The sequence below is a fragment of the Panicum virgatum genome, chromosome 3N (assembly GCF_016808335.1).
Source record: "Panicum virgatum strain AP13 chromosome 3N, P.virgatum_v5, whole genome shotgun sequence".
In the NCBI taxonomy this organism is placed as follows: Eukaryota; Viridiplantae; Streptophyta; class Magnoliopsida; order Poales; family Poaceae; genus Panicum; species Panicum virgatum.
In genome coordinates this window covers 30,339,421-30,362,435 of record NC_053147.1, presented here as the reverse complement: position 1 = coordinate 30,362,435, position 23,015 = coordinate 30,339,421, and the positions used below count along the sequence as shown (strand labels likewise).

Below are 23,015 nucleotides of genomic sequence, written 5' to 3'. Positions count from 1 at the left end.
GTTAGGCCAAATTAGGCCAAATATTGGCCGTTGACCATGGGCAAACCCACCATTTGGATGGCAACCAAAATTTGGCCGGCCCTTTGCTCCGATCCACGCGTGCAGTTCATTTGTTCAGCCGATTTCTGCGTCAAATTTTTGCCGCGCCACGATTTGGTAGGGCAAACAGCGGCCAGCAACCAAATGTGCCCGTCGCAAACCTTCGGAGAGGCTTGCCGTTAACATCACTTAGATAACGCATCATGGTCCTAGTACAATCTTTACAATCTAATTTATTTTTAAGCTCGAAATTGTATAAGATAAGAGCTCGGCTCTTAATTCGGCTATTAATTATCTAGACTAAAATTTGAGATCTTTCACCACACCTAATTGTATGAGAGCGAGGGAACCCGTTGCACAACGATAGGCGCGGGATAATGGTCGCAACAGGTTTGCAAGGGCTATAGCCATGGGCGACTCAACGGAATCTCCCGTCCTTCCGAGACCCAGGCTCGAGCTTGAGATATCCTAGGTACCATAATTTACGGTAGGGATAGTCATAATTAACCGATATCGAAAAAAAGGTGGCTGGAACCATAACCAAAGTACTTTCAGTGCTATTATGGTACCGACATAATGTACGGTAGGGGTAGACATAATTACGGTAGGAGTAATAGGAACTGAAAATTTCAATGCTAGAGCTTGATTGGTTGGATGTCAAATTTTGCCAAGCCAAGTAACAGGCATGTCAGCAAGAAATTTAGGTATTCATTTGGTTTAGTGCCAAAATATTAGAATGAAAACGATCAGAAACAGTAAGAAGTAGTATTAGTGTATTAAGATGTGGAAAATGAAAGCTGTAGAGTTGGATTTTTTTCCGTAGTTACAAAATTAATAAAATCATATACAAAAGACTATAAAATTAGTTGTAAATAATATCTCTTATACTTTTTTAAAAATGGAAATGGTCGGAAATGCTATCATAATATGGAAAACAATATTAGTCTGTACGAGATTTCCCGTCCCACTTTCACATCTACAAAATATGACAACCAGTATTTTTCTCTCTCGTAAGGTTTAAGAAGTTTCTAGTAACTTGTCATGGACCTTGTTCGGTTCCTTTCATTCTACAAAAGAATCTCGCATGCATGGTGTACTAAATGAAGTATATTTGCAAAACTTTTTCAAAGATGGGTGTAACTTTTCGCGACGAATCTAATGACGGTAATTAATCGATGATTTGCTATAGTGATGCTACAGTGAGCATTCTCTAATCGCGCGGTCAAAGGACTCGTTAGATTCTTCAGGGTCACTAGCGCGGAGGTTCTGAAGTTGGTTTTGTAAACTGGTTTTGTTTGAAGTCATAATTAGCGGTCAAAATGTTACTATTCACTAGCACAGCACAAACCAAATGGGGCCATGATTTTGGTCACCAATATTGGAGTTGACCAATTCTTAGATATGAACCACTTGATAGCCAAAATTTATTGGCATGTCTTGATTTTAGTTCGGCAAAAATTGGAAGCAAACTAACTCATTATTTCGGTCTCCACTTCATAATAACTTTTTTCGAAGGGGTCCACTTCATAATAACTGAAATTGGTCTGGTTAGTTACGTTCTTAGCCTCGATTAACCATGAGTCATATGGCCCAATACGGCCCAACACAAACTCTAACCACCTTAACCCACCACCCATCTTCTTAGCCACCTGCAACAGTCCGCCTCCACCTCCACCTCCAAATCCAAACCCCATCCAACGCACGCCACCCTACGCCCACACCCGTCCTTCGCACCGTCCGCGCTGAGCCACCTCCCGTTATGTGATGCTAGCGCCTGAACTTCTCCGACGGGCGGCACCGCGTCACCTGCCTCCTACTCGACCGTGAAGGGGACGTCGGCCCCGCCTCCAGCTCAGCCCCAATGTGCAGCTCCCCATCCCCCATCTCTGGCGCCTACTGCTCAGCCACGATGGGGGCGCCGCGTCCCTCGCCACGTGCTCAGCCAAGCCTCCATCAGGCAGCGACGCGCCCCTACCCTTGGGCTATGCTTAAAAACCAATGGTGTTCACCTTTGTATAATGAGTTATTGATAATATTGTGATGGATTGATATATCTCTTGGCTCGTGGTGTAGGTGTAGGATCCAACGTGATGGTTGACAATATGCGGTGAAGGTCAATTGAAAGGTTCAGGCCGATGGACCAAGGATGCTGAAGGATGGACGCGAGTAGGCTTGGACTGAGGACTCGTAAAGTCCAGACAGAGTCATGGGCGATCCACGTAGTGCATGCAATTGCAAAAGTACACGGATCAGATGAAGACGATGTTGGTCAAATCAAGGAGGAAGGCGCCTATGGGGTGGGAGTGTGAAAAACTTGAAAACATTGTGGCACTTGGCGGAGGTCGGACATGCGTCAACATCAGGGTCGTGTGGAGGCCAAGTGGAGATGGACGAATGGTTTTGGTGGTTTGGTCCTCAATACCACCATGAGGTCAGATATTCCGATTTGGGCCTCAAAACCTGGATAAAATAGTACAATGGTATTCTGTGTGTTTGTGAATTTATTCGTGACGTAAGAAATCAATGTTCAAAAAAGCGCTAGGCATTAACTAGGCATAACCCACCGCCTAGAGCCAAGGCGGGACTAATTGGGACTATGAGTTTCAAGGCATTTTTCTATACGGTACTATATACATACTTATACCTTGTCGTAAACATCATATACCTCTAAAAGAAAAGAAAAATAGAGAACATGTAGGCCAAGTCAAAAAGTAGGCCCATGAAAGCAGCTTGCCCACCTTATCTCCTCCCCTCCCCATGTTCTCGAGTCCCGACGGCTCGCCTCCTCTCGCTCGACCTCGTCACCCTTGCCTCCTCCGCGCCTATGCTGCCGCCCTTCCTTATCCTCCTCCGTGCTTGCCCCTTCCTCCGCCTCCGCCGCCGCCGCCCATCCCCTGCTTCCTCCTCCGCCGTCGCGCCCGTCCTTTGCTTCCTCCTCCTTCTCCGCTGGCGCTAGTCCTGCTTCCTTCTCTTCCTCCACAGCCTGTCCCTACCTCCGCCGCACCCATCCCTGCCTCCGCCTGCTGCCTCTCCTGGCCGCGCCAGCGCCCCGCCTCCTCCTGGCCGCGCCTATCCTCCGGCTACCCCTCGCCTAGCGCATAAGCGTGCCTAGTAGAGCACCTAGCAGCGCCTTTTTGAACACGGTAAGAAATACCAAAAACCATTTAAATTATTCAAAAAGCTTGATGATTAATAATGTTAGTTTTAATATAATTAATGATATAAATTGGGTTTAACTTTTTAATACATGTATTTTATGAAAAATTATTTTATATGAGCCAAATTACTTATTTATTTATTAGTTAAATTATTTTTCTATATCCTAGTTTTAACTATTTACATATTTATTGAATAATTATTTACTTTACATTTAAAATTAGTTTGATATATTTAATTATGAAAGCTGTACATAGACAATATGTTTATTTATTAGCTATCTTCTAATCTTTTATTGCCTATTTGCATAATGATTCAGATCTACTACAAAATCGTTGACAGAGTAAATTGATACTTGCGATGACACTATATTTCGAATCGACAAGATATCCAGATCATTCGAATTTGAACTATCCATTTTGTATTTGTATCCGATAAGATTCGTATTCGTTTTTGGATCAAAATGTATTTAAAAGTGATATCCATATCGGACTTTATCCGTGTTAGATATGAATCTATCCTTACCAATTTTGTCGAGCAATGGTTGTGGATCGAATATGAGGAGCGAGGAGGAGTGCTAAAAGATTGGTGGTCAGCTAGAGATAGCAAATGACCGCAAGAAGAGCAGAAGAAATTGGAAATTTAAAGCTGATTGTGATCGACAATGTAGCCAGACCATCCACTTGTTTGCAAAGTGGAGGATTACTAAACTCCTCAAACTTTTCTCAACTTAAAGGTAGGATGCGTATGATCAAACACAAGCCACAATAATGTTATATCCTGGCTATGTGCCTTCTTCCTTCTTTTTTTTTGAAATCTACGAGGATGTTTCTGTCAGGCCGATGGTGGCATAGAAAGTGTATTCCGTTTTGACTATTGCATTACATACTGGGGAACGCGCGCATAGCGTGTGGATTGGGACCTGCGCGTCCGTCTAAGGCTAGCGTTATTAACTGAGTCGATCGAGTCGTGTAAGATAGCTATCATTTCTGTTTTGAACTCTGAGACAGAGAACTGGGGGTCAGGGTCGCCGCCCTCCCCGTGCCGAATCTGATGTCTTGTGCTTGATCTCACGTCGCCGGTGATCACCGACGGCCACGGGGCCTCACAAGTGGTATGAAATTCAGTTATCCTTGGTGCGCCGATGCTCGTTTCTTTGTCGTCGTCCCCCGCTCCGGTCAGATCCGCTTTCCCAGCAATCTCGACCCGCTTCGCCGATCATCCTTCCGATCTCGGCGCCCAGCCCCGCCCACCGACTCCCAGTCGGCGGCGGCCACCGCCACTCGACAGTTAGCGCTCCAGCGCCATCGCCCAGATATTTTCGCTGCGCCGCTTAGGTCCTAGTGTGGGGGATCATGCTCTCTCGCTGTAGAATCTTCCAATTCCGAGTCTCTGCTACGGGCGCAATGGCGAGCAATTCATCGTCGTTCGCGGGTTTCGGAGAGTGATCACTGCATTCCATCAGCTGGGTGACGCGGCTCGCGCCTCTCGAAGTAATCTCAAGTCGAGTCGTGGTTGCTTTGCTTCCGGTGTGGTCACCACAACGCCCCCTAAGCCCTTCGTTCAGACTCAGTTTGTGTTCTCTAAGATGGATGAGCGCGCAGCACAAGAGGATGAGCGTTAAGTAATGACTCATGGAAAATTTGGATCTCCTGTTTGCTCAAGTCGGGACTATTTCTTCCCATCAACAACAGATGGCCGCCCAATTCGATATCAACACCAAAATCATGGAGCAGTTGTTGTTGGGTCAACGCACGCTGAGCCAACAGATTGAAGCTACTGGGCAAGCGGTGGCCAACTTGACTCTGAATCGTTAGTGGCCACGCAGTCCTCCTTCTGAACAGGTTTCTCCTCACCCTCGGTGTTCTGCGGCAGATATTTCATGTCTTCATTCGCACAACAATGCTGCTGGGTTTTCTAGGCGTTCACAGGATGAGGAGGGGCCAATTAGAGCTGTGTTACCGAAATTGTCGTTTCCACGTTTTGATGGCTCGAATCCTACAATTTGGAAGGATAAGTGTGTAAATTACTTTACTTTGTGCAACATCCCTGAATCATTTTGGACTACTACTGCTGCTTTACACATGGATGATAATGCTGCTAAGTGGGTCCAAGTATATAAGCAGGAGCATGGATTGGATTCCTGGAGTGTTTTTATAGAGGCTGTTGAGCAAAAATTTGAGGCCGTGGATTATAGGGATGCTTTGAGTGTCATGTTTGACCTACACCAAACTGCAAAAGTTGATGAGTATATCTCTGCTTTTGAGGATTTACAATATCACTTGACCATGCATAATTGTCACCTTAGCGAAATGTTTTTTGTCACTCAGTTTATCAAAGGATTGTTGCCGGAGATCAGTGTTGCTGTGCTTACTCAAGTTCCTGACACCATGCAGCGAGCCATTATGTTGGCCAGGATTCAGTAGCAGCTCATTGACAAGGGTAAATTGAAAGCTAGTAAGCAGCCAGGTTTTGCCTAGAGCCTTGGTTTTCAGTCCAAAGGGGATTCTAAATCTTCAGTTTCAGGCTCTTCTTTGTGGAAGGAACGGCAAGTGTTGAACTACAAAAATGCCAATAACTTGTGTTTTCAGTGTGGTGAAACTTACAACCCAGCTCATGCTGCAGTATGCACTAAGAAACCTAAGGCTCAGGCTAATGCATTGGTGGTGAATGATTTGGACATGCCCTTATCAGAGGAAATTCTAACCCAGCTAGCTATGGAAGACTCTATTTTAGATGAGTTTGGTCAGTTATCTCTCAATGCCATTTTAGGCACTGACTCTGGTGAATCTCTTAAGGTGAGAGCCTTGGTCAAGAATTAGGTGATGTTAACATTGGTTGATAGTGGTAGTAGTCACAGTTTTGTGAGTGCTGATTTTTTGGATTGGGTAGGTGTAAGCATCAAGGCCCTCAAGGTATGTTTCGGTGATTAATGACAACCATTATTGTGACTAATGAGTTTGTGCAGCTAAATAGATCATTATCGCTTATTTGGTCATATGTCAAAAGAGGCCCCTCAATTTCGGTTATTCAAAAAGGCGATCTCGGTTTTCAACTTATATATGTCAAGGCTAAGGATCTTTCTAGTCCTAAGTGTCACAAGGTTGAGAAGGACACTTAGGTTAGTATAGGTTTTATAGTTTTGTAGTGATCGCACTATTAAGAGGGGTTAAGCCTGAGTAACTTGAGCATGAACATGGTCATTTGAAAATGGATGCACACTATGGTCACTCAGGTTTCTAGAAGTTCAAATAAGTGGTTCTCAAACTAGATCTCAAGAATATTTGGATTTCATTCAAGACTCAAATCAGAAAAGACAAAATCAGAAAAAGTCTATACACCGGTTTAACCGACGCTCTCAATTTTCTATACGTCGGTTAAACGAAGTCAGCAGAGTCAGGACAAACTCAATACACCGGTTAAACCGACGTGTTTGAATTTAACGTCGGTGCATTAGTCCAGAGTTGGTTTTTCCAGGGTATTTCAAGTTCTATACACCGGTTAAACCGACGATGTTTGAATCAAGACGTCGGTACAATTGACCAGTGAGATGGTTTTTCAAAGGAATTCAGAAGTTGTACTCACCGGTTAAACCGACGATAGGTTTGAGTTAACGTCGGTGCAGTTGTCCAGAGACTTGGTTTTTCAGTGGTTCAGTGGACAACTACACTCACCGGTTAAACTGATGATACGTCGGTTAATTTGCCCAAGTTGTAACGGCTAGTTTTCAGAAGGGGCAGATTACATTCACCGGTTAAACCGACGATGACTATTGGAGGGACGTCGGATTAACCGGCACTACGCAGTTTTCTGGCAACTTTTCTCCAACGGCTCTATTTGTGTGAGCTGCCTATATATACCCCTCCAATGGGTCATTTCGCCCACTCTTGACACCAGGCAACATCCATACACTCATACTATAGTCAAGAGCCACCTTGAGCTTCATCATTTACATACTTGTGCATTCAATCAATCAAGAAGCAAGATTAAGGACTTGAATAGAGAGAAGCTAGTGTGCATCCATTCTTGGTGAACGGTTCTTGCTCAAGTGAAGGCCTTAGCTTGTTACTCTTGGTGATTGGCATCACTTAGGCGATCTTGGTGATCGAGGTGTTTCTCGCGGAGCTTGCCAAGGATTGTGGGAGCCCGGAGAAGAAGATTGTACGTGGCTTGATCTCCACCACACCGGGATGGTGAACGAAGACTCTTAGTTAGCGCCCTCGTCTCGGTGACTTGGGAGGTGACAATACTCTTTGTGAGTGTCACAACGTGGATTAGGGGTGTGTGCCAACACATCGATACCACGGGAAAAAATCCGGTCGTCTCTTGTCCACTCTCTTTATTCAAGCATTTTCTTTCATGCAATTTACTCATGTGCTTGACTTAGAGATCATAACTTAGCTCTACCTTGCTAGGCTTTATTTTGTTTTTATCTCTCTTAGCTTGTGTAGGTAGCTTAGTTATCCGGTTGGTGAATTGGTGCCCTACTAGCATTGCATAGGTTAAGGTTGCTTTACTTTATTTTAGAAATTGAAAAAAGCCCAATTCACCCCCCCTCTTGGTCCATCGATCCTTACAATTGGTATCAGAGCCTCGTTGCTCATTTGGATCATTAGGCTTCATCGCCTAGAGCTATGGCCAAGATGAGTGGTTCGCCGCCTCACTTCGAGGGCAAGAACTTTGCTTATTGGAAAGTTCGCATGGCCGCATATCTTGATGCGATTGCCCCCGAAGTGTGGTTGGCCACTAAGACCGGGATCACCGGAACTCCCACCACCGAACAATTAAAATGGAATGCCAAGGCTAGAAATGCAATTTTCGAAGCCATTAGTGAGGAAGTCTTTGCTAGAATTAATGGCATGGACTTAGCAAGTGATATTTGGAAGGAGCTCATTGAAATTCATGAAGGCTCCACTAAAGTTCGTGAGCAAAAATATCACTTGTTTAGAGCTAAGTATGATTCTTTTAAAATGCTAACTCATGAAAATTGCAATGATATGTACTCTCGCTTGAATGTCATTGTCAAGGACATTAATGCACTTGAAATATCCAAAATTGACAGTGCCTCCATCAATCGTAAGATTCTCATGCTCCTCCCGAAGCCCAAGTATAACATCATCAATGCTATGCTTCAAAAGGAGAATCTTGACACAATGGAAGTATGAGAACTTGTGGGCGAAATTCGCGCTCATGAGATGAGTATCCTTGGTATGTCCGAAGAGCCAACTTCAAGCAAATCAATTGCTCTAAAGACCAAGGCAAACAAAGCCCGCAAGCTCAAGATGATCAAGCAAGATTCAAGCTCAAGCAATGAAGAAGATGATCATCATGAAAGCTCATCCGATGTTGAAGATGATGGAGAGCTTGCTCTCATGATGAGAAAGTTCACCCGCTTGAATGACAAGATCAACAAGAAGGGTTTCAACTTTGACTCAAAAAAGGGAATGTTCCGGTCAATGGATGTCAAGAACAAAATTTGCTACAATTGTGGAGAAAAAGGTCACATCCGTCCAAATTGCCCCAAGCCGGACAAAAGAAACAAGGACAACAAGAGCAAGCATCGCCATGATTCAAGCAATGAAGAAGAAGAAGAAAGGAAAAACAAGAACAAGAGACTTGGGAAGAAAAAGAGCCATGACAAGAAGACCAAGCTCTTCCCAAAGAAGAAAGGGCACACCAAGAGAAGCTTCTTGGTGGAAAAATAAGAGTGGGTGACCGATGTCTCATCAAGCGAAGAGTCAAATGATGAAGAAGACATAGTCACCATCGCCCTCACAAAAGAAGAACCATCACTACCTCCACCTCCAATGTGCCTCATGGCCAAAGGTAACTCTAAGGTATGTGAGAGTGAAAATGATAGTGATGATGAGCTTGACCCTAATGAGTTTGCTAACCTCATTAATGAGTATACATCCGTTATCAAGAGGGAAAAGGGCAAAGTCAAGGTTCTTGAGAGCACTCGTGCCAAGTTAGAGCTTGCCCACTCCGATTTGCTTGGCAAATACAATGACTTGCTTAAAAAGCACAATGAGTCACTTGTACTTGCTAAGCAAGTTGAAGAGAGCCACAAAAAGCTTAAACAAGAGCATAGGGAGTTGGCTCACAAGTATCAAGAACTTGAATTTGCCTATGAAGCAATTGACCCAAGTCTTGAGAACTTTGCTCATGAAACTATTGAGAAGGTCAATGCTTCTACTTCATGTGATGACCTACTCATTAATGCAAATGCTACTAATGCTTTGCCCGAGCTTGCACCTTCTAGGGAAAAGGAATTAATGGATCAAATTGCAAGCCTCAAGAGTAGTGTGGAGAAGCTCTCAAGAGGAGAATACATCCACAAAGAGATTCTCTTCAACAATGCCCGTGACTATGGCAAGAGAGGTCTTGGTTCATTTCCGGAGCCAAACATAGCTACTACTCCTTCTCCGGAGATAAAGATTAGCTTCATCAAGGAAGTTGGATCATATTGCCAACATTGCCAAGTCACCGGGCACCACACTAGGGAGTGCACTTTACCATCACGTTCTCTTCCTAAATTACCCAAGAATTACTCCTCAATGTTTCAAAATAACCATTTTCTCTTGAGTAAAGTGAAGGGCAAGGTGAAGGCCAAATTCATTGGCAAACTCACTAAGGAGTCAAAGAAGAAGCTCCCCAAGCAACTTTGGGTCCCAAAAGCTCTTGTCACACATGTGCAAGGCCCAAAGCTTGTTTGGGTTCCTAAAACTCAAAAGTGAATTCTCATGTGTGTAGGTGAACTACAAAGCCGGTGGAAAACATTGGGTACTTGATAGCGGTTGCTCTCAACACATAACCGGCAATGATAGCATGTTCACCTCCCTTGAAGACCCCGGCGATCATGAACATGTCACCTATGGTGATAACTCAAGGGGAAAAGTTTTAGGTTTGGGTAGAATAGCTATCTCTAAAGATTTATCCATTTCAAATGTTTTGTTTGTAGATGCACTTAGTTTCAATCTCATTTCTATTGCTCAATTGTGTGATCTTGGACTAACGTGTACCTTTGACAAGAATGGTGTTATAGTAACTCTTAAAGAAGACAAGTCAATGGTATTCACGGGGTTTAGGCATGGCAACATCTATTTAGTGGACTTCTATTCAAAGCAAACAAGCACCATGACATGCCTCTTCACCAAGTCTTCTCTTGGGTGGCTTTGGCATAGAAGAATTGCTCATATTGGCATGAGCAACCTCAAGAAAGCCCACAAGAGAGGGATGATCACCGGCTTGAAGGATGTCACGTTTGACAAAAACAAGCTATGTAAAGCATGCCAAGCCGGGAAGCAAGTTGCAACACATCATCCGATCAAGACGATGTTGTCTACCTCCAAACCGCTCGAGCTTCTTCACATGGATCTCTTTGGTCCAACTACATACAAGAGCATTGGTGGTAACCTCTATTGCCTAGTAATTGTTGATGATTTTTCACGTTACACTTGGGTCATGTTTTTAGGCGATAAGGGTGAAACTCCGGAAATCTTCAAGACTTTTGCAAGAAGAGCTCAAAGGGAGTACAACTCTCCAATTGTGAAGATCCGGAGTGACAACGGCACCGAGTTCAAAAATATGAAGATTGAAGAATGGTGCGATGAAGAGGGCATCAAGCATGAGTTTTCCGCCACCTACACACCTCAACAAAATGGAGTGGTGGAAAGAAAGAACAAGACACTCATCACCCTAGCTAGAGCAATGTTGGATGATTATGGCACGTCCGAGAAGTTTTGGGCGGAAGCAATCAACACGGCGTGTCATGCATCCAACCGAGTATATCCTTACCGACTCCTCAAGAAAACTCCATATGAGCTCATCACCGGGAAGAAACCAAATATATCATACTTTCGAGTCTTTGGTTGCAAATGCTTCATCTACAAGAAGAAAAGGCTCGGTAAGTTTGAAAGTAGATGTGATGAAGGTTTCTTTCTTGGTTATGCATCAAACTCCAAAGCATATAGAGTATTCAATCAAACCTCCGGGTTAGTTGAAGAAACATGTGATGTGGAGTTTGATGAATCTAATGGCTCCCAAGAGGAGGTTGTTGGCTATAAAAATGTAGGTGATGAGGAGATTGATGAAGTTTTGAAGAATATGTCCATTGGGGATGTCAAGTCGGAAGAGGTGCATGAAGGCAATGATCAAGGGGGGGACCTTCCTCATCTACACCAAGCACCTCCACGGCGCCCCAAGTGGATGAAGATCAAGAAAAAGATGATACACAACGTCAAGAAGATGTGCCAACGCCAACACCCCAAGTTCAAGAACAAGAAGAGCAAAGTGTTCCACCACAAGCACAAGTCACCCATGATCCACTCCAACAAGCATCCACGCAAGTACCGCTAGTGAAGCATGGTCGCATCTCCAAGGATCATCCAATTGGTCAAATCATTGGTAGTCCATCAAAGGGAGTAAGAACTCGCTCTAAACATGCTTCATTTTGCGAATATCACTCGTTTGTTTCTTGTATTGAACCCACTAGCATAGAGGAAGCGCTTGAGGACTCGGATTGGGTGATGGCCATGCAAGATGAGTTGAACAACTTCACCCGCAATGAAGTTTGGGTCCTCGAAGCTCCTCCGAAAGACAAGAACATCATCGGCACCAAGTGGGTCTTTCGAAACAAGCAAGATGAACATGGGGTGGTGATACGCAACAAAGCAGGTTAGCAGCAGCAGCAGCGGCAGCTCGCAGAGCCGAGGCCCTAGAGGCCGAGCACGCAGTGTTCCGTATGGACACTGTTGTGCGTCTGGAGCCAGGTGTGATGCTCCAGAACTTGACCCGAGCCAATGCGGCCAAGGTCAAGAGGCTCAGGTGGAGTGTTGAGGAGGAGGTCTGGTTCCCAGTGACTCGAGACAGCAGAGTCGACAGGAGGTTCTGGACTCTGCTACAGGCCAGCTTCTACGAGACTTTCCAGCGGAGGGGCCACCGGATCTTCCAGCACAGGGTTCTTGACTGGGTCTCACTGAGGACAGCCGCAGGGGGAGCAGATGTGAGAGCACACGTCGCTCACTTCAGAGGACTGCCCAGGCTGCTAGAGATGGAGCAGAACCATTATATCGAGGACTGGGTCAGAGTGTTCTACGCCACAGCTTGGATAGCTCCCGAGCGCAGAGCCGTGCACTTCATGTTTGGAGGGCAAGACTTTGGTTTGTCGAGGGCGACCATTGCTGGTATACTTGGAGTTGACCTGGTCGACGTCTCGCTGCACGAGAGGGTTTACGGGGACTCAGATCCACCCCGCAGGGCAATGGTTGGCGGGATTGCTCCTTCCCACGAGGCGATCACTCAGTGCTTCCGCCAGCCGTTCCCAGCCTCTTACGCTAGAGTGCCGAGCTTGCTGACTCCAGAGGCTTACGCTGTTCACATGGCACTCCGGAGGACTCTGTTACCGAGGAGTGGCTACCCAGAGGGGTTCACAGGCTTGCAGCAGCTCTAGCTCCTACACATCCTCACTCACGAGCCATTTGATATAGTTGACTTTATTCTGGCTGAGATCGAGGATGTAATCACTGATGGGATGGGTGTGGTGCGACAGTTTCCTTATGCGCACTGGATCAGTTACATATGCTCTATGATAGTGCCAGCAGAGTCACCCATCAGCGCCCCTTACCGTCACGGCGAGGCTCCCAGGTTCCCTGTCTACCGACCCACAGCTCCACAGGACAGGAGGAGGGGCAGACACGCAGATAGAGCAGCGATGGCTCGACTGTCACCAGAGGTTCAGGCACGAGTGGCAGAGGAGGATGAGGCACTCCTGGCAGCAGAGGCACAGCTTCCCGGGGGAGATGATGAGATTCACTAGTCTGAGCTTGAGTCAGACTCCTCCGACGACATAGAGTACTTTCCTTCAGCTGCCCCAGCCAGTCACGACCACGAGGCAAGAGGTTCCGGAGAGCCAGCTCCTCCGACTTCAGCAGCTGCTACAGTCTCTGAGTCTCAGGTGACTCAGCCGTCCGAGCTCACTGCACTACTACAGCAGCTCGTGACTCAGCAGAGGGAGGACAGACTTGCTCAGGAGGAGGCCAGGAGAGCCCATGAGGCCCAGATTGCAGCTATTCAGAGAGAGGCAGCCCGTGAGCGTGCAGCGACAGAGGAGCGTTTTGTCGGCCTCATTGACAGAGTTTCACAGAGGACAGACGCTCAGTTCCAGCAGATGCAGCAGGGCATGATGGCGGTGTTCGGGATGATCTCCCAGCTTTACTCTCACACCGGACTCGCCCCACAGCAGCAGCAGCCCGGACTTCAGGGTGTAGGAGCACCTCAGCTTACAGTCACACCAGCTCCTCCTCCTCCAGCCCCTACTGCAGCTCCAGCTACCACAGCGACACCGGAGACCACGTTCTCGATGTCGCACTCTTTGGGTCTGCCGGTCGTCCGCTCTTTTCACCACTGCCAGCGACCACACTCTTTCAGGACTCACCGTCAGCGGTTCAGTCGGTCGCCCTCCCTTCCTCACTTCAGGCAGCACCTTCAGGGGGAGGAGCAGTAGAGGAGTCCCTGCTTCCACAGTCGACGCAGCCGGCAGCCTCAGCGGTCACTTCTTCAGATATTGATACTTCTTCTGCTGACCCGGTTACGACTTCTACGGATCCTCTACCAGGCAGTGCCAGCACGAGAGCCTCCACGACAGTCACTCCCCCAGTGAGCTCAGACCCAGACCAGCAGCTTCCGTCTGTCACCGAGGGTGAGGGTTCTCCGTCTGACGACGACGACGATGACCCGGACCGCTTCCTCGCCGTACCACGACAGCACGACCCGTAGCTCGCCTTTTGGTGCTTTGATGCCAAAGGGGGAGAGGTGTTAGGGGGAGCCTCAGAGTTAGGGGGAGGGTAGAGCTAGAGAGAGCTCGTAGTTTCAGGACCTTGCTTATCGTCTTTGTATCCTTTTGGTGTTAATTCATGGATATGTACATTTGTCGCTTGAGTATGCCGTTCTTTGAGACATATCTATGGATTTCGTTTGAGCCGTTGAGCTTTTTGGTCCTACTTTCGAGTTTGCTTGTGTTTATCCTGTTTTATCTTTCTCGCTCTCTCGTTATTTATGTTTGTGTTGTCATCAATCACCAAAAAGGGGGAGATTGTAAGCATCTAGGCCCTCAAGGTATGTTTCGGTGATTAATGACAACCATTATTGTGACTAATGAGTTTGTGCAGCTTAATAGATCATTATCGCTCATTTGGTCATATGTCAAAAGAGGCCCCTCAATTTCGGTTATTCAAAAAGGCGATCTCGGTTTTCAACTTATATATGTCAAGGCTAAGGATCTTTCTAGTCCTAAGTGTCACAAGGTTGAGAAGGACACTTAGGTTAGTATAGGTTTTATAGTTTTGTAGTGATCGCACTATTAAGAGGGGTTAAGCCTGAGTAACTTGAGCATGGACATGGTCATTTGAAAATGGATGCACACTATGGTCACTCAGGTTTCTAGAAGTTCAAATAAGTGGTTCTCAAACTAGATCTCAAGAATATTTGGATTTCATTCAAGACTCAAATCAGAAAAGACAAAATCAGAAAAAGTCTATACACCGGTTTAACCGACGCTCTCAATTTTCTATACGTCGGTTAAACGAAGTCAGCAGAGTCAGGACAAACTCAATACACCGGTTAAACCGACGTGTTTGAATTTAACGTCGGTGCATTAGTCCAGAGTTGGTTTTTACAGGGTATTTCAAGTTCTATACACCGGTTAAACCGACGATGTTTGAATCAAGACGTCGGTACAATTGACCAGTGAGATGGTTTTTCAAAGGAATTCAGAAGTTGTACTCACCGGTTAAACCGACGATAGGTTTGAGTTAACGTCGGTGCAGTTGTCCAGAGACTTGGTTTTTCAGTGGTTCAGTGGACAACTACACTCACCGGTTAAACCGATGATACGTCGGTTAATTTGCCCAAGTTGTAACGGCTAGTTTTCAGAAGGGGCAGATTACATTCACCGGTTAAACCGACGATGACTATTGGAGGGACGTCGGATTAACCGGCGCTACGCAGTTTTCTGGCAGCTTTTCTCCAACGGCTCTATTTGTGTGAGCTGCCTATATATACCCCTCCAATGGGTCATTTCGCCCACTCTTGACACCAGGCAACATCCATACACTCATACTATAGTCAAGAGCCACCTTGAGCTTCATCATTTACATACTTGTGCATTCAATCAATCAAGAAGCAAGATTAAGGATTTGAGTAGAGAGAAGCTAGTGTGCATCCGTTCTTGGTGATCGGTTCTTGCTCAAGTGAAGGCCTTAGCTTATTACTCTTAGTGATTGGCATCACCTAGGCGATCTTGGTGATCGAGGTGTTTCTCGCGGAGCTTGCCAAGGATTGTGGGAGCCCGGAGAAGAATATTGTACGTGGCTTGATCTCCACCACACCGGGATGGTGAACGGAGACTCTTAGTGAGCGCCCTCGTCTCGGTGACTTGGGAGGTGACAATACTCTTTGTGAGTGTCACAACGTGGATTAGGGGTGTGTGCTAACACATCGATACCACGGGAAAAAATCCGGTCGTCTCTTGTCCACTCTCTTTATTCAAGCATTTTCTTTCATGCAATTTACTCATGTGCTTGACTTAGAGATCATAACTTAGCTCTACTTTGCTAGGCTTTATTTTGTTTTTATCTCTCTTAGCTTGTGTAGGTAGCTTAGTTATCCGGTTGGTGAATTGGTGCCCTACTAGCATTGCATAGGTTAAGGTTGCTTTACTTTGTTTTAGAAATTGAAAAAGGCCCAATTCACCCCCCCTCTTGGTCCATCGATCCTTACAGTAGGCATTATTCCTGTTCCCACGGTGCCCAAGCAAGTTAGAGTTGCCAATGGAGAGGTTATGATTTCAAATTCATATGTCCCACAATTAACATGGTGGTGTGATGGGCACACTATTCAGACTGATATGAGGGTCTTGCATTTGGGAGCATTTGATGCTATACTGGGCTATGATTGGCACAACAAAACTCTGGAATTTTTACATCATGGGCAGTTTGTCCAACTTCAAGGGATCACTCCTACTCAGGGTGTTCAGTCTCTTTTTGCATCACAATTACTAAAATGGTACAAAGGAAATGACATATGGCCTTGTGTTTTAGTTTCCAAGGACACAGAGGACCACCTTTCTTCCACAAGACCTGAAATTCAGACCCTTTTGAACACCTACAGGGATGTCTTTTCAGACCCCAAAACACTCCCTCCTTCCAGGACTTATGATCATACTATCCCTCTGATCCCTGGGGCTGTGCCAGTGAACTCCAAACCCTACAGGTATTCACCACAACACAAAAGATGAAATTGAAAGATAGGTTCAAGAGATGTTGGCCAGTGGACTCATTGTTCCAAGTATCAGTCCTTTTGCTTCTCCAATCTTGCTTATTTAGATAAAGGATGGTAGCTGGCGATTTTGTGTGGATTTTAGGAGGCTGAATGCCTTAACCATCAAGAACAGGTTTCCTGTGCCTATTATTGAGGAGATCTTGGAGGAATTGGCTGGCAGTAAATATTTTACAAAGTTGGATATGAAATCTGGTTACCATCAAGTAAGAATGACCCATGAGGATGAACACAAGACTACTTTCAAGACACATCAAGGGCTGTATCACTTCAAGGTCATGCTATTTGGGTTTACCAATGCACCTGCCACCTTTCAATGCATCATGAATGATGTCCTGGCCACATTCCTGAGGAAATTTGTGATGGTCTTTTTAGATGATATATTGATTTAATGTCCTTCCTTTGAGACTCATGTCAGTCACTTACAGCAAGTATTGGCCAAGCTGAGGGAGCATCAACTTTACATGAAACTCAGCAAATGTTCTTTTGTTCAACACCAGATTGAATACTTGGGCCATATCATTTCACAAGGAGTTGCAACTGATCCTAATAAGACTGAGGCCATGATTCAGTGGCCCACTCCAACTTTTGTTACTGAGCTTAGGGGTTTTCTGGGCCTCACTGGATATTATAGGATGTTTGTAAAGCACTATGGATTAATTGCTAAACCATTAACCAGATTACTTCAAAAAAATCAGTTTGTCTGGTCTTCAGCTGCTCAACAAGCTTTTGATACTCTGAAGCATGCTATGTCTTCCACACCAGTCTTGGTCTTGCCTAATTTTCAAGAAGTGTTTGAAGTTGAAACTGATGCTTCAGATGCGAGCATTGGTGCTGTGCTCATGCAGAAAGGACAACCTATAGCTTTTCTGAGTAAGGCTCTGGGAGAAGTCCATAAACATCTCTCCATTTATGAAAAAGAGTTCTTAGCTCTCATTATGGCAGTAGGCAAGTGGAGGCCATATCTGCAAAGGAATGAATTTCTTATCAATACTGACCACAAGAGCTTGTCTTTTCTCATGGAACAGAATTTGCATTCAGAGCTGCAGAGAAAGGCTATGACCCGATTGATGGGATTACAATTCAGAGTGGTTTACAAAAAGGGCAGGGATAATCTAGCTGCAGATGCTCTTTCAAGAGTAGGCCATCTAGGAGCCATTCAAGCAGTTTATGTGGCTCAACCAGTTTGGGTGCAATAGGTGGCCAATTCCTATGCCACTGAGAGTCAAGCACATGATTTATTGGCTCGATTGGCTGTCCATAACCCTGATGAGCAAGGATACTCATTGCGCCAAGGTATCATCCGATTCAAAGACAGGATCTGGGTTGGTGATAATTCAGGGTTGCAGACCAAGATTATTACTGCTCTCCATTCTAGTGTTGTTGGGGGCCATTCTGGCCAATGTGCCGCATATCAAAGAGTGGAGAGGTTGTTCTCTTGGAAGGGGCTCAAGCAACATGTGGAAACTTTTATTCAACAATGTTCAATCTGTCAACAAGCAAAACACCTGAATACCAGACCAGCAGGGTTGCTCCAACCCCTCCCAATTCCTCAGGGCATATGGCAGGACATTTCCTTGGACTTCGTGGAAGGTTTGCCCAAATTTGATGGGTTTTCTATTATCCTGGTTGTGGTGGATCGGCTATCCAAATATGCTCATTTCTTTCCTCTAAAACATACTTTCTCTGCTCTCTCTGTGGCCCGGGTGCTGTATGATGGGGTGGTTAAGTTGCATGGTCTTCGAAAGACAATGGTTTTTGATAGAGATAAGATCTTCACCAGTTCAGTTTGGACATAATTGTTCAAGTTGGTGGGGGTGCAATTGCTTTTCAGCACTGCTTACCATGCCCAGACTGACGATCAAACCGAGCGCGTTAACCGGTGTTTGGAGATGTACTTAAAGTGTGTAGTCAGTGATGCTCCCAAGAAATGGCATGCCTAGCTTGCTCAAGCCGAGTTTTGGTACAATACCAATTTCCACACAACAATTGGTTGCTCTCCATTCAAAGCTTTGTATGGATATGATCCTGACTTGGGGGTCTCTCCGGCCATGTCTTCTTCCACCGAGCCATCAATGTCTGAATTCATGCAAGACAGAGCTACTCATTTGGGCATCCTGAAAGAACAGCTTCTTCGTGCGCAAAATCGTATGAAACAGGCGGCTGATCGCCACAGATCTGAAGTCGTGTTTCAGGTGGGGGATAAGGTCCTCTTGAAGCTGCAACTGTATGCTCAGTCGTCCCTGGTCAATCGCCCATATCCGAAGCTTGCCATGAAATACTTTGGTCTCTACACATTGCTGGAACGGATCAGCCCCGCTGCTTACAAACTCGATTTACTAGCTTCGTCGTTGATTCACCCAACTTTTCATGTTTCGCAGTTGAAGTCCTTTGTACTAGATCACACTCTGGTGTTCTCGGAGCTGCCCCACCAAGTCTCGTTGGATGCCGAGGAGGTGCAATCAGAGGAAATTCTGGATCGTCGCCTCGTTAAGAAGGGAAATTGTGTTGTTCCTCAGGTGTTGATCAAGTGGACCGATGTACCTGCTGCCTCAGCTACATGGGAGGACTACTACGTGCTCAAGACCAGGTTTCGAGCAGCTCTTGCTTGGGGACAAGCAAGTGTTCCGGCTGGGGCAAATGTCAGGCCGATGGTGGCGTAGAAGGTGTATTCCGTTTTGTGTATTGCATTACGTACTGGGGAACGCGCGCATAGCGTGTGGAGTGGGACCTGCGTGTCGGTCTGAGGCTAGCGTTATTAAATGAGTCGATCGAGTCGTGTAAGACAGCTATCATTTTTGTTTTGAACTCGAGGCAGAGAACTGGGGTCAGGATCGCCGCCCTCCCCGTGTCGAATCCGATGTCTTGTGCTTGATCTCACGTCGCCGGTGATCGCCGACGGCCACGGGGCCTCACAGTTTCTAGGGTGGTATGTGGATTTCCTTGTCAAGGATAAATCACAGTGGTTACGTTATAAAAACGATGTTCCATATGCTTACGGGTAAAATTATGTAGATCCATATCGCGGAACCAAAGGAGCTCTGTGGGAGCCTCTCAGCTTTTGCCCACTCCTACTGCGCCGCGTGTCCACCAAACTGATAGACTCCACTCACTCGCGTTCGCTTTACGCGCAGCACAGGTCAGGCGGCCGCCGCTTGGTCGCCCCGGGTCCAGGGGTGACGTTCTTGCCTCTTCACCGAATCGAGGACGCGAGACACTGGCACATAACTCACTTTTCTTCTCTCCTCATTTTTCTTTCCCCATCCACCCCTGCCCCCCTGTCTCTCCACGGCGCGCCGCCCCCAAGCCTCCTCTCTCCGTCGGCCTCGCAGCCCCCTCGCCGCTGGCGAGCTTGCTCGAGATCTGCCGCGGCCGGATCCGCCGCCTCCTTCTCCCTCCTCCTCTCCGGCAGCGAGTAGCGCCACCCCCACGCTCGGCGCGCTCCCAAGCTCTCCGGGGCGGATCTGCTCGCTCGCCTGCCCGCCGGCGGAGACAGAGGCCCACGGCGACGTCGGCTATGGCGGAAGCAGGGGCCGGCCAGATCCGGCGGCAACTCCCTCCGCGCGCGGCCCGTCCTTCGCCGCCGAGCTGCGGCGCGCCCAGGACAAGGAGCAGCGGCATGCCTAGGGCTGCGGCAGCTGGCGGGCGGGCATGACTCCAGCGCACGGCGAGCTTGCAGGGGCGGCGACCGGATTTCTTGTTCCTTCTCCGGCGGTGGTGCTCCGGCCTCCCCCACGCCTGCGCTTCCTCTGGGCTCCAAGTCACCGACCGCGAGGTCGTCGCCGCCGCGCGACCTTCTTCCATCTCCGGCCTTCTCCGCGCGGGGCCACGGCGGCGGCGGCCGGATCCGCACGGGGCCGTGGCGGCGCTGTGGAGGTCGCCGCCGTCGAGGTGGCGCCCCGTGTTGCAGGTGGCGGACGTACGCCACCTGCCGGATGGCAGCGTCCTCAGCCTGGCGTCGGAGCAGTGGTACCGCCTCGACCTCTCCGACGGCATGCACTCGCAGCCCGGCACGCTCGCCGCCTCCCTGAGGACTGAGGGGCTTCATGAGGACTGAAGGATCAACGATATCATCACCCACAGCCAAGGTCTATTCGATTATGATTGTTGCGCTAGCAAAGGCTGATCGGATGGAGGAGTCTTTTGAGCTGATTTCAGATATGAGAAGTAGTGGGTGTATGCCTGATGTTTCGACTTACAAAGATTTGATTGAAGGGATGTGCTTGGTGCGTAAACTGGATGCTGCCTATCGTGTGTTGGAGGAGATGAGAAAGGCTGGATTTCCTCCTGACATTGTCACCTACAATTGCTTTCTTAAGGTTCTCTGCAGTCTTCGAAAGGCTGAGGATGCACTTGAGAGAATGATAGAGGCCGCATTGCGAGCCCAGTGTTCATATCTATAACATGCTGATGGTGATGTTCTTTGAGATGGGAGAGGCACATAGAGCTTTAGATATCTGGCATGAGATGGACAGAAGGGGATGTAGACGTGCTATTGATACCTACGAAATAATGATTGATGGTCTGTTTGACTGCAGGAGAGCAGAAGATGCAAGTGCTCTTCTAGATGAGGTTATAAACCGTGACATCAAACTTTCATACAAGAAGTTTGATGCTATAATGCTGCGTTTATCAGCTGTAGGCAACCTTGGTGCGATACATCGATTGTCTGAGCATATGAGGAGATTTTACAATGTTGCGATGTCAAGACGATTTGCAATCACTCAGAAGAAGGAAATGAGTGCCATTACTATTGATGTTCTGGTTGTTGTTGTTGTTGTGGATAATTAGGAGCTTATTCAAAGGTAAGTGATGCTGTGGTTTCTCTGATTTTATTACCAGCTATTGGTGGTCAATATATTCAAAATGTTTGTGCCTTGTGGTTTAGACATGGTGTTTAAGTTTGTTCATGCAATGAGCAGTACATCTAAAGTGGCATAAAAATAGCGAATTTCAATCAAGTTCTTTTCTTTTGGTATATATATCCCACACTTGATGCCGTACTGGTAAACTTGTTTGGTACCACGACCTCTCCTCACCCCAAAAATTAGTGTAAGGCCTGTTAGAACTGTAATGGAATCTATATATATATATATATATAGAAATATAATATGAAGTAGGATATTTGTCTTTCATTACGCGGAATACTAATCTGTATATGCCATTATGTGATATCCTTATCCAATTGCCCAATATTTGCTTCCTGAATACGAATATTCCTTTGTTTTTTCAATGTACTAAGGATCATTTAGGGTTAATTTACTGGATGAATTATATTGGCTTAGTAGATGCTTTTTCAAGAACCAGACACCCAAAGTTTTGAAAATGTGTTTGCTTGACTAATCGCAAGTAGTTGGGTGACTCAGTGAGTTCCTATCACTGATTTTAAGACTCAATCTTTACTGAAGGATAGGTAGGAAACTGAGCTTATTTACTTTGTCATTCTAGAGCCAACATCACCAACTGAACTGTCATTCTGGAGCTAACATCACCAACTGAACAGTTGGTGATGTTAGCAACTACTATGCACAATAGAAAAAATGGACCATTCAGATCATTAGTAGCTTGGCTACCTAAGACATTCAAAGCCCGCTATAAGCCAGATAGGAGTTATCTTTATCCTAAACACGATTCTATTGTGCAGGGTGGTTGATGTATGCCAGCACACATTGTTATAGTAATCCGGAGTTCAAGAAGCACACTGCATGGACTCATTCATTTGTCGAATTGAACCAGGGCTGTGAATATCATTGCATTTAATATCTTCACATTTGGTGCAGGCTTTTTCCTCTATATGCTGTGTTGCTTGCTAATCGAAGGCATAGAGTTCCTGCTTCGAGATAGTTTGCTGCATGTATCTTTTTTCGTGCTTCAGATCAAGAATGTACAGGAAAATGATCATTTGCAGTATTTTTTTTCCTGTTAGACATCACCATCTATTAAGTTTGATGAGGCTCACCTGCTGTATATGAACAAAGAACTATCATATTTATTTTCAATAGTAAAAATTAGAGTTGTCCATTCATTATGGCAGTCTACTTACTGTCAGTCTACTTACTGCCCTGTCACCCACCATCATACCATGTCCGGCACATTCTATGCTATAGCAAATGATCCCTCACATGTTACACAACTATATACACGCATATAACCTGCAAGTGCGGCGTTAGCGCGCCAATATTTCTAGTAGACCATACAATCCAGACCTTATCATCATCTCAAATGCACCACACCTTTGGAGGCTGATCAAACGAGCTCTTTTGTTTTGCTTAATAAAATAGATACAATCTCAAACACCTGCAACACACAGCCAGCAGAAGCGAACGGGTTGAATCTGTAAACTGTAATGAGTAATGACACACATCAATAAGAAATCCAAGAAGCAAGAGTACAATTCACCTATTAGAAATGAGAAGAAATCCAAGAATCAAGAGTTCAGGCCATGTTTGGTTGGAGGGTGGAAAAATTTTGATGAGAGAGAAACG

General features: G+C 46.1%; 1 pseudogene; it reads left to right on the top strand.

The window, feature by feature from the left end:
* The first annotated feature begins 20,538 nt into the window (after positions 1-20,538).
* On the top strand, positions 20,539-22,555 carry LOC120665640 (annotated as a pseudogene).
* The last annotated feature ends 460 nt before the right edge of the window (positions 22,556-23,015 follow it).